Source organism: Terrapene carolina, unplaced genomic scaffold (genome assembly GCF_002925995.2).
Source record: "Terrapene carolina triunguis isolate 2854851 unplaced genomic scaffold, T_m_triunguis-2.0 Scaffold68, whole genome shotgun sequence".
Classification (NCBI taxonomy): Eukaryota; Metazoa; Chordata; order Testudines; family Emydidae; genus Terrapene; species Terrapene triunguis.
In genome coordinates, this window is record NW_020664419.1 from 57,348,601 (window position 1) to 57,360,604 (window position 12,004).

Below are 12,004 nucleotides of genomic sequence, written 5' to 3' on the forward strand. Positions count from 1 at the left end.
ACCTAACTGGCTTCAAGACTGACTTTGATAAATTTATGGAAGGGGTGGTACAATGAGACTGCCTACAATGGCATGTAGCTGATCTGTGACTGTAAGCAGCAAATATCTCCAACGGCCGGTGATGGGACACTAGGTGGGGAGAACTCTGAGTTACTACAGATAATTCATTCCCAGGTATCTGGCTGGTGGGTCTTGCCCACATGCTCAGGGTCTAACTGATATTTGGGTCAGGAAGAAATTTTCTCCGTGTCAGATTGGCAGAGACCTGCGGGGGCTTTTGTATTCCTCTGCAGCATGGGGCATGATTCACTTGCAGATTTAAACTAGTGTAAATGGTGGATTCTCTGTAACTTGAAGGCTTTAAATCCTGATTTGAGGACTTCAGTAACTCAGCCAGAGGTTAGGGGTCTATTACAGGAGTGGCTGGGTGAGGTTCTGTGGCCTACAGTGTGCAGGCAGGCAGACTAGATCATCATGACAGTCCAGTCTATGAGTCTAAGTCACTCCCCAATACCAGTGATTGAGGCCCTACTACCTGATTTATGCAGAACAAAATATTCATTGTTTGTGATGTCAAGAATAAGTTCTGGCATATTGAGCTAGATGAGCCATCCAGGCACCTGACAATATTTGCCACACCTTTTGGCAGGTATCGCTGGGTACAAATACCTAAGGGCATCAGCCCAGCCCCAGAGGTGCTCTGGTGCAAACTGAATCAGGCACTAGAGAAACTCCCAGGCAACAAGACTGTAGCTGATGACATTATTATTGTAGGAGAAGGCAAGATTAAAGAAGATGCAATCCAGAACCATGATACCAAACTGTGACAACTATTCCACAGGTGCCAGGAGTGAATCTTAGGCTGAATGCAGAAAAGCAGAAGATTGTAGGGGAACTGAGGTCCCCTATGCAACGCTGTAGAAAAAGAAAGATTACCATGTTTTCACTAACGTATCACCACGGATGTATCACCACTGCTGCACAATTGAGATAAATCTTATACAATGTACGCCTTGTAAGGTATCACTGGAAAAGTTATAATCTGCTAAATATTATTATCCTGTTTAAATGTGTGTGTCATCTTTGTATATGAAGTTGTGACACTTTGCTGTATGCTTTTTACTAAACATATTATGTTCCTGGGTAACACCCACAAGATATATTTACATCAAGACTAGCCAGCTATATGTCAATGGGCCATTAAGGAGAATCAACTTATCCAATGGGTCCCTCCTGAGGATGCCTCAGAAAGCATATGGTCAATGGAGGCCCAGTGACTCAGCAGGGTACGTAGAACATGTGATCCCTGACTCCATGTTTGAGACAGTAACTTTCCATGCACATGGACAGGGAGGTATAAATTGGAGACTGTGATATCATCTCCCGGCCTCTTTCCTGCTCCACATCTCTGGACTGTGATTTCTAACAAAGGTAGCTTTGAACAATGGACTGAGGACTCCAATCTTTTGGATGTACTGAGAGACTTGTTACAAACTAGCAGATTTAACATCACTGCTATTATCCTGATCGGCTGACTCTGAAATCAACTGTAATGTATATGATTTGCTTTAATCATTTAACAACTCTCTTCTTTTCTTTTTTTTTAATTAATAAATCTTTAGTTAGTTTATTAAAGATTGGCTGCAGCATGGTATTTGGTGAGAGCTGGAAGTACATATTGACCCGAGGTGAGTGTCTGGTTCTTTGGAACTGAAAGAACCAAATATATGTGATTTCTGCTTTTAATAATCATTTATCACAGAAGTCTGGTTTGTCTGAGTGGTGTGTGAGGGGTTAGGGGGCCTGAAGGGGACTGTCTGTGGCTACATAATAACTAGTATAGTATTTTGGAAGCACACATTTGTTACTGGTTTGGTGAAATGTGATAGAATATACCACCAGTTTGGGGCACATGCCCTGTATTCTGGCAGTCTGACCTGAGATTGGCGCTCTTAGCTGTGTCCCACAGTAGGCAGCATCACACCCGATATTGGATGTCTTTTGACTTCTGAGGGATTCCAGTCAAACTCTGACAAACTGAGAGGCAATAAAGAAATGGCCAGACCGTAGGTGGGGTGATCTAATGGTCAGAACAGGAGTTTGACCTAGTGGTCGGAGCAGAATCAGAGGGCAGACCCGGAGTCATAGTCAGGAGACAAGCTAATGGTCAGAGTCAGGAGTCAAGAGTTCAGAGGAAGGTAGGGACTAGGGCTGGAGAGGGAGAAGGCATGGATTGGAGCAAAGCCAGTACTGGAGGCAGGCCTGGTGCAGCTGTGGGCATGGAATGCATTGAGCAGCTACAAGGCTTAAATGGTGATCTCTTGGGCCTTCTGTCCAATCAGGAAACACAGTCACTTAGTGAGGGTTTATTCGCCCCCGTTGAGCTCATTGGGTTGCTAGCCCACAGTTAGCTGAGGTCCTGACACAGACCAAAGGATGTGAAGGGAGTCCAGCAATCTCCGGGGACGCCCAATCATCTTCCCAAATTCTGCACACGTATCAGAAACCTCTGAACCCTGGAGACTGTTAACACACAATGAGGCATTTTAAAAGTAAAGAAAATAATAAGTGAAGCACCAGGCCTAAAGTACCACAGTACCCACAGAGCATCTAGAGCTACAGGGCAATGCCTCAGAAGAAGGCTTAGCAGCAGCACTGATACACCTAGCATTCTCTAGTACAGCCCTGACAGACACAGAAAGAGGATATGCTCAAATAGAAGAGGAGCTACTGACTGTGCTCTTTGAATGGAAAGATTCCGTCAATTCACTCTGGGCATGAGGTGGACGTGCAGTCTGACCATGAGCCAATAGAAAGCATCCTGAAGAAGCCACTGCTGAGTGCACCCAAAAAAACACAATGCATGTTATTGAGACTGTTATTGATGGGACAACAATGGAATAGGGAAGCAGATGTGGGGAGTTAGGTTGAAAGCAATTCAGCTACAAGGATAGAGCCGTGCACAGAATTTAAGAATGTTCCATTTGTTCAACTCAACCTGCAGTCAGCTTTACTCCTTGCTGATGAAACATGCTGGTAGCGTCTGAGGAGTAAGTTCTGTGAAGTGCAGCAGCTGGCAGCGTGAGCCACAGAACTCGGTCTGAAGGCCCCAGAAGCCTTGCATTTTGCGGACACTAAGCTAGCCTAGCAATGGCCCTATGGAAGGAAGCATTTGAGCTGTACACAGACCAGGCCATGCAGGAGGATGCCAGCCAGCAGGAAAGTAAAACTATTATTTTACCTTACTGGGAAACAATGCACAGAGGCCTGCATCTCTCTGAAACTCACCACTGCCTCAAGCCTCCCAGCATCCTTAGGAGCCATGGGGACCCACAGCTCCCAAAAACAGAACACAACTGTGGAATGACACAGAATTTTCACTGGAGACCAATCCAAAGGGGAGGGGACAGACCCCTATGCTACTGCCTTACTCACATTGGATGCTACTTGCTATTTTAGGGACTTGACAGACTTCCTAATTCAGGATAGGAGAGTCTGCAGCACTTGGGATCACTACCTCAGGGAGTGGCTGCCTCAGGAAGGTGATCTGACACTGGATATTTAGACATGGGGCGTGCAGCAGAAGCCTGAAGAGAAAGGATGAAAGCTCTAGGAGGCACAGCAACCCCAGTAGTACATGCAGTGAGACAACATCAAAGGTCAATAAGTGGCCAGGATTCCACACCCACGGTGAGATGCATTTACTATGGGAGATACCATGAGTCGGTAAAGAAGAAGTGCCCCGCAGTAGGACTTGCAAGAGGGGGATGGTACATCACACAGTGGGGAGACATCATAACTCTCTCCTTGAGTTTGAAAGCTTATCAGGCTCAGGCTCTCAGGACAGGAAAGCAACTAGGAACAATACCAACCTCAGTGCAAGCAACAATGTTAATAGGGAAATGCCCTGTGTGATTTCAGCTGGGTAGTGGGGTCTCCTGCAATTTGATTCCTTGGGTTAAATTGGACTGGAACACACGCATTACAAACATCAGGTACAATCTACCTAATGCAGCCTGTAGGAAAATGTGATCGCATAGTAACTAACCTGAAAAATAACAGATGTTACCAACGGAAGTTTGTAATAGTGGATGGTGACCACCAAAAAACTCTCTGGGGGAATTCAGCCACAGAAAACAGATCTGATCAGGGTGCAGTGTCAGAATTTTATAGCTGCAGCACAAGAAGCAAAAGGGGAACAGTGGAGACAATTTTAAAAGCATAGGGGGATGTTTTCAAAGGTGACAAGTGCTTCAAAGGAAAGCTTCAAAGCTTCCACTCCCATAGTGGAACTGTGTGCTTCCCACAAAAGAAAATTCCAGTGGTGCTACATAATCCAGCATGCAAGGAGTTCAAAAGTCTGTAGAGCAGGAGAATCATGCCACCTGTAGAGGCCAGTACAGCCTGGGTAAACAGCATGGTGGTGGTAAAGAAGCTATCAGCTAAATTGTGCATCTGCATAGATCCAAAGCCAGTGAACCAGGCATTGAAAAAATGCCACTAACCACTTCCCACAAGTGATGATATCTTGCCAGAACTTTCCAAAGCCAGCATTGTAGTCTGTGATCTGAGGAAATGAGTTTTGGCACATAAGCCCTGGATAAAGAGTCCAACATGCTGACAACTATTGCAGCATCATTTGTTCTACACGGATGTCTGCACATGCCGATGGGCATAAGCCCAGTGCCAGAGGTCTTCCAAAGAAGACTCACCCAAGTACTGGAGAGACTCCTTGGGGTGAAAATAATTGTAGATGATATCTTCATTATAGGTGAAGAGAGCAATGATACAGATGCTGAACGAGATTGTGATAGAAAACTACAAGCTTTTCTACAGCAATACAGGAACAAGAATATAAAACTCAATGCAGAAAAAAATGTGACTCAAACAGCATGAGGTGACATACATTGGACATCTGCACACAGCTCAGGTCCCAACAAGATCTCAACAGGATCAAGGCAGTCAGAGAAATGCCAGCTCCACTGGATGTGAAAGGGGTACAGTGTTTCAGAGGACTGATACATTTTCTGTCCAAGTTCTGCCCACAGCTACCTGCAATAGCAGAACCCATACATCAGCTCACAAGGCAGGATGTTGAGTGGGACTGGGCAGGTCCCCAACAGCAAGCATTTGACATGCTGAAACAAAAGATAACAGATGCCCCTATCCTGAAGTACTACCAACCAAATGAGCCACAGACACTCTAGTGTGATGTATCAGAGAAAGGACTGGGTGTAACTCCTTTCCAGGAGTAGTTGGTTACTGATGCCAGTAGAGCTCTGCCACAGACTGAACAGGGATACACTCAAATAGAAAAAGGTTTTCTGGCTGTGGTATTTGGAGTGGATTGATTCCATCAGTACACCAATAGCTACCCGGTAATAGTGCAATCAGACCCAGACACAATCACAGCAAAACCCCTTCTTAGTGCTCCAAAGAGATTGAAGTGCATGTTGATGTGCCTCCAGCGCTACCCAGCAGAGATCATATATTGTCCAAGATGATTATTGGTGTTAGCTGATAGCCCGAGCAGGGCATATAAACTCAGCATTAGCAAGTTGGGGGATGGGGATCAGGACACTGAATTCATTAACATGCCACACTATCTCCCAGTTTCCACAGTGAAGCTGATGGAAATCAAAGAGGCTATAGAAAAATATATCCAACCACAGGCAATCAAGAAAGCAGTACTAACGGAGTGGCCAAAAGACTCTGCTTCCTATAAAGGGTAGTCTGCTGTAGCCCATTGAGGAATGATGGATAGGACACAGAAGCAGTTAAGAGACTATCAAGCTAAGCAGGCAGTTCGCTACAACAGAGGAGCAAGGATCTGAGGCTACTTCACATAGGTGAGCAGATTTGAATCCAAGCATCAAATAGCCACATAAATCAATGGCAAAAGGCAACAGTCCAAAATGTAGTGGGAAAGAGGGCATATGAAACCAAAGACAACTGCATAGTCATGGCAGATAGCCAGCACACCCAGACAAGCAGCGCTAATGCCAGGACCAGGAGAACATTGAAAGATCCTCAGCTATCAGCTGTCCTGATGTAGGAGAATCAGAAGAAATGAGGCATATGAGCAACAGAAGACCAACAGAACATCACCCAGCAGAATGAAGACAGCAACAGGATAGAAGCAAATCCCTCACCAACAGTGAAAATCAAAACAAGACATGGGAGTCTAGTTTGAAGATCAGCACACTTGAAGGACTATGAGGCCTAACAGGAGACAATGGGATGGCAGCAATGGCTATGACCTTACGGTGGGCTGGTACAAAAGACGCAACAACAACAAAAAGCATTAAAAGGAAAGATGTGTGTAACCTGCATGAAACTTAGAGAGAGAAGCACAGGTTGCAGGAGGGAAGAGTTTGGAGGAGGCACCAAGAAGCCAGTCTGCAAGCACAGGGATTGAAACTGTAGCATTTCGGTAAATAGTTGTCTTAATAAAGAGCCAGTTTAGTTTTAGAAATATGGAGCCCTCTCATGTTATTACCCAGCATGTGGTACATGAAACGGGGACTGTGGTGGTTTAGCACATCAAGGAGGGGTGTCCTCCATACACACCCCTCTTTCTCACCACAGGCCTTACATTTCTAAACCACAATGATGCTATCAGAAGCAAAGTCAATAAAGACTAAAGAAGTCCTGAGGTCAGGCAACTTCTGAAGCTGTGAATGCAAGTTCACTTTTTTCCCTGTTGCTCATATAACTACCCAAACTGCAATACATTTGTCTTATATTTTATCTGACAAATTTTAAAATATTTTTTAATTGTATATCTTCTTTTTCTTTGAGTAACTGACATCAAACTCAGTTAAGAGCAGGATATAGACCCTTCCAGGTGCATAGCATGCTGGCTTGTTGGGTGGCAGAAGATGTGTTAGGGACAGCCTGAATAGCCTCCGTAAATGGAGTCTTCTGATGATAGCGCCAGTCCTTGTGAGAAGAAAGAAGCAAACTTCAAATAACCTCAATGTGGAGAAGATTTTACCTCTGAAGAACACCAAGACTATCCTGGTGAAATACTGGCTCCACTGAAGTCAATCATAAAACTTCCACTGACTTCACTGTGACCAGGATTTCACCCTGTGAGTCTACTGCAAACACTTTTTATAAAAATCAGCTTAGATAAGGTGCAGTAAGTGTCTTTGTGTAGTAAGGGTTATTTCAGGTTGCTTTTCCTGTATAGGAAAATGATTTTCCTTCTGTAAAATGTATATGTAAGTTTCTCACCTCTTTTTGTATCCTCTGTTGTTATTCATAGAATCTACAGAAGGAAAGGACCTATTAGGTCATTTAGTTTTTCCTGCCAGCACAGAATTGTTCTCTATCAAACATTTATTAGGGTCTTGTTTAGACTAGTTTTACTTGTTCCAAGCAACAAGGCTTCTGCCACTTCCCATGGGAGATCATTCCATAAGTTAATAGAGCTTTCTAGCAGGAAGTTTTTTCTTGATTTTCAGACTACATTTTCCTTCTTAATTTCATTCTCTGAGTTATACACCCAAATACCTAATTTTTTAGGCTATTCTATAGCGCCCATGTCATTACAGTATTCTCTCCCTCCTTGGTGCATATACCCTGCAGATCTATGTGCACAGTTATCATGACCCTATAACCATACTTTGAATATCGCACTCACTTTTTTATAGATCCGTTCCTGCAACCCCGTTACCATTTTGTCGCTGTTCTTTGAACACTCTCTAATTTGTTAATATCTTTCTGGTAATGAATCACCCAGAATAGAAATCAACATTCCCATCTGTGATCATACTAGAAAACGACTATTACCCACTTTGTCCCATGATGTGATGCTTCTTTGGATGCAGTCCAAAATTACAGTGGCCTGTTTTGCTGTCATAACTCACGCAGATTCATGTCTAATTTGCTGTCCACTATCTCCACTCTCTTGATGATCCTGCTTCTATATTTCTGCATTCCATTGAATGTGTTTCAGATTATTTCTCCCCACATATACTATCCTCTGTGGATTAGGCACAGAGAGGGTAGGGTGACCAGACAGCAAGTGTGGAAAATCAGGACAGGGGGTGGGGGGTAATAGGAGCCTATATAAGAAAAAGACCCCAAAATTGGGACTGTCCCTATAAAATCGGGACATCTGGTAACCCTATGGGCTGGTCTACACTGGGGGGCAGGGATTGATTTAAGATACGCAAATTCAGCTATGAGAATAGCGTAGCTGAAGTCGACGTATCTTAGATCGATTTACCTCACGTCCTCATGGCGCGGGATCGATGGCCACAGCTCCCGTGTCGACTCTGCTTCCGCCTCTCGCTCTGGTGGAGTTCCAGAGTCGACGGAAAGCGCGTTCGGGGATCGATTTATCGCGTCTAGACGAGACGCGATAAATCGATCCCCAATAGATCGATTACTACCCGCCGATCCGGCAGGTAGTGAAGACATACCCTAAGAGGGGGATATGTAACACACACTACTAGCAGTAGTAGCAACTTTTGAACCCAGTCCTGCTGACCTTGCTCATTTGAGTAATCTCAACTTCTTGCATGGGTAAGGACTACATATTTGCATGCATAAATTATAGGCTTGGAACGTTATTCTTAGTACATAGAAGGAACAAGGAGACAACCCTGAGCACCAAGAATTTTATACAAATAGAACAATTAAGTGTAAGTATTAAGAAAAACAACACCGTTTTAACCTCTCAAAGTAACTTTCTCTCTTGTCATGGTTAAATGGTTTTTTTGCCAGGAGTAGGCAGATAGGACAGGTATTATAAGAAACCTTTCTGAAGGTTACATTTTATGAAGTATTGTTTTGTAGTTATAGAATGGAGAGCAATTTCTGCTGCTCCAAGTGAAAATAAAACATGAAATAAGGGTGGGAGGAAAATGAAGTATATCTGTATCAAATTAAAATACAATTACTGAGTGCCTTTGAAATAGCACTTCACAACAGTGCTCTATGAAACACAGTGGATATTTTCACTCAAGAAAAATACATAGAAGAAAGATGTAAAGAAATTATTTTCTTCATTTTACAATTAATCATTCAGAACCCCAAAATTCACTACAGCTGTTTACAATAAAAAGAAATGCAAAGTCAAATTTGGCAAATTGAAAGTACATGGGAATTGAGACAAAAGTTAGACCAACAACAACAAAAGGAAGGGAATCATTTCATCAACTGAGAAGACAGATGAGGAATGTGAATACCAGAATTTTCCCTAACTCCTGAATGTTGATGGCTCCATCATGCTTTAATAATTTTCTCCCCCCTGTACATGCCCTCTTCTGAAAACTTCCCACATAGTTTAACTTCATATCAAAATGTGGTCCTTCTCTGAAATATGACTGAAAACATTTCATTGTGGGGTTCTATGTTTCATGTTTATCAATGATTTCCAAACTAAACTGTTCAGTTACCAAGTAAAAAGCAGGATTTTTAAAATTTGTTTCTTAAACATCCAGCTCAGGAAATCCAGTCTGCAATCTGAAAAGCAAGCTGGGTTCTTTCTGCTTCACCTATTTCCAACAATAGAGATTCTGCAATTGGGATTTGGTTAACAATGATGTTGATGAAGCAAAAGCCAGAATTGCAGCCAGCTCACACTGTGTGCAAAGCCAACACAGCTAAAAGGAGTCAAGTGTAATAAGAACTTATTTTAATCAATAAAGAAAATTGATATGACTCTGAATAAACAGTTGAGTAAGAAGGTGCCATTTATATACAACTGCTTTTCAAATAGATCCTCACATTGTCCCCAGTTCAGGAAAGCACTTAAGGTGATTAACATTAAGTTGCTTATGTCCCATTGAAGTACCATTTGATTTTCTTGAATGAGGACAAACTTAAGTGTATGCTTAGGTGCTTTCCTCATCTGGGAGTATTGATATTAAAATATTCATATCGCTGCATGTTTTTTTTTAATTTTTATATATTTAATACACATATACACAGACAGTGAGAGTATTTCATGGCTTCTCAACCCTGTATTTCCTAAAGGCAAGCCTTAATACAACAACAATTAGCACAATATTGATATTTTTTAAAGGTACTTAAAAGACAAAAATGTCTTATTAAAAGCTCCAGTTTAACAAAGCACATAAGTATATACTCATATAGCTTTAATGGAATTTAAGAATATACTTAAGTGCTTTGCTGAATAAGGCACCAGTCCTGCAAACACTTGTGGCACTGTTAAAGATAGTAAAATTAAGCTCATGCATAAGTGTTTTCAGGATCAGGACCTTGGGAAAGACTTCACATGATTAAAGTTGCATGTGCTTAAGTGCTTTTTCTGAATCAGAAGGATAATTGGGTTGCATTTTAATAACATTTAGTGGCAAGATATTTAACTTTATGAAGCATAACTGAAAATTATTTAGGAACAGAAAAACTTACTTCACTAATGAGTTGTGCAACTAGTTATTAAGGTATATGCTTCCACCTAGTGACTCATAGCAATAGCTTATACATTTTAGAAGACTGCAGAAGAAGCAAATAAATGTATAGAAAAACAACATTCATCATCTATTAATGGAAAGAAGCACAGTACTTAACTACATTTTGTTACTGCCACAGTATCTACTTTGAAAATAGGGTGAAAATGTATACTCTTAATTTGTCAGCAATTATTCAAAGCATTCGTTCTGCAAATACCATGACATCAGTGCTCAGCACTGGTATTGTGGGAATACTGAGATTTTAGTCACCTCTTTGTATAAATCATTGCACCACTAGTCTCTAGTTGTGCCGCTGCTGATCCTGCCCCTACAATGGAGCTAACACGTGGCAGAGCAGGAGCAGCTCTATTACTATGGGAAGAGGCATTTCTGATGCCAGGCTAGTAAGGGGAGCGCTAGTGGTGACACCAGGATAACAGATACTACTAAAAATATCAGAGGCAATTTTTGTTTTTAAAGGAGAAAGCTTTAGCTTTTTATTTCTCAATAATGCAAACACATGCGTATCTGCTCCAGCCTGCCCTGTACTAGAAACAACAGCAGCTTTAGAGCCCAATCCTCCTCCCCTTACTCTGGTAAGCAATCCCACCAAAGCCAACATGACTTCTTGTATGAGTAAGGACTACACACTTGCACATGAAAAAGTTACCAACAAGAGTCCTTAGTCTCTATGGTAATTAAAGGCTGTGAGATACTGAGCATCCTGTGAGGTGCTGAGCATTCTGCCCTGATCCACCCTAGCACTTAAGTACTTTCTTAATTTTAAGCACGATTAGTCCCATTGAAGTCAAAAAACTTAAAGTCAAGGAAGTACTTTGCTGAATCGGGGACCAAAATATTCCTCTCACTTATGGTTTACTGAGCCAAAATGATCATCTATAGTAACCTCCCATTATTGTTAGATCATTGGTCCGAATCCAGCCACAGTTGGAAATGAGTAAAACGTCATTACCATCTGACAGCTCTTTGGTGTCCCATCTAATTTAGTTGGTTGTACTGGCAGCAGTGTTGGCAATCCCAGGAGAGCCCAAGGAAATGAAGGGAGCGTCAAAATGAACAGCACTATCATCTCTACAGCTGACCTCTCCAAGTATACTGTAGAGCAATGTGAGGAAAGCTTGCATTGCTGGCTTTGTGGGTAAACAGAGGGCTCCAGTCTTTAGCACTCTCCATCCAGTATCTTTCAGGATCACAAATGACATGAAGGTGCAGAACTACTCCTCAGTATCAGAGCCAAGGGTCATTATAAGATCCTGGATCTACAGAAACAAACAATTCATATCAGTTAGTCAACTATCTCTTGTAGAAAATAAAAACTATTTTCCAAGTTCCTTTTTCATTTCTTAGGTTTTATTATGCTCTAATTTTGTCTACATAAATTAAAACACAGTTTTAAAAAATGATTTGTGCAATGGTAAAATATGTGAATGTTTGGATTACAGTTCTTTTAATATAAATAATAAATCATAATATAATATACACTGAGAGACATTATGGTTTTACACAAATTAAAATTATAATCTAAAACTGAAATATTTTTTCATACATTAAAA